This window comes from Rhincodon typus, chromosome 12 (genome assembly GCF_021869965.1).
Source record: "Rhincodon typus isolate 14 chromosome 12, sRhiTyp1.1, whole genome shotgun sequence".
Lineage (NCBI taxonomy): Eukaryota > Metazoa > Chordata > Chondrichthyes > Orectolobiformes > Rhincodontidae > Rhincodon > Rhincodon typus.
In genome coordinates this window covers 25,116,130-25,116,425 of record NC_063343.1, presented here as the reverse complement: position 1 = coordinate 25,116,425, position 296 = coordinate 25,116,130, and positions in this window count along the sequence as shown.

Here is a 296-nt window from a genome sequence, read left to right as displayed (position 1 = left end):
GGTGCCGCCTCGTGCTCCCACGAGGAGCTCGAACAGTTCATACACTTCACTAACACCTTCCACCCCAACCTTAAGTTTACCTGGACCATCTCTAACACCTCTCTCCCCTTCCTGGACCTCTCTGTCTCCATATCGGGCAACCACCTAGAAACCGATATTCATTTCAAGCCCACCGACTCCCACAGCTACCTAGAATACTCCTCCTCCCACCCACCTTCCTGCAAAAATGCTATCCCCTATTCCCAATTCCTTCGCCTCCGCCGCATCTGCTCCCAGGATGAGGCATTCCACTCCCG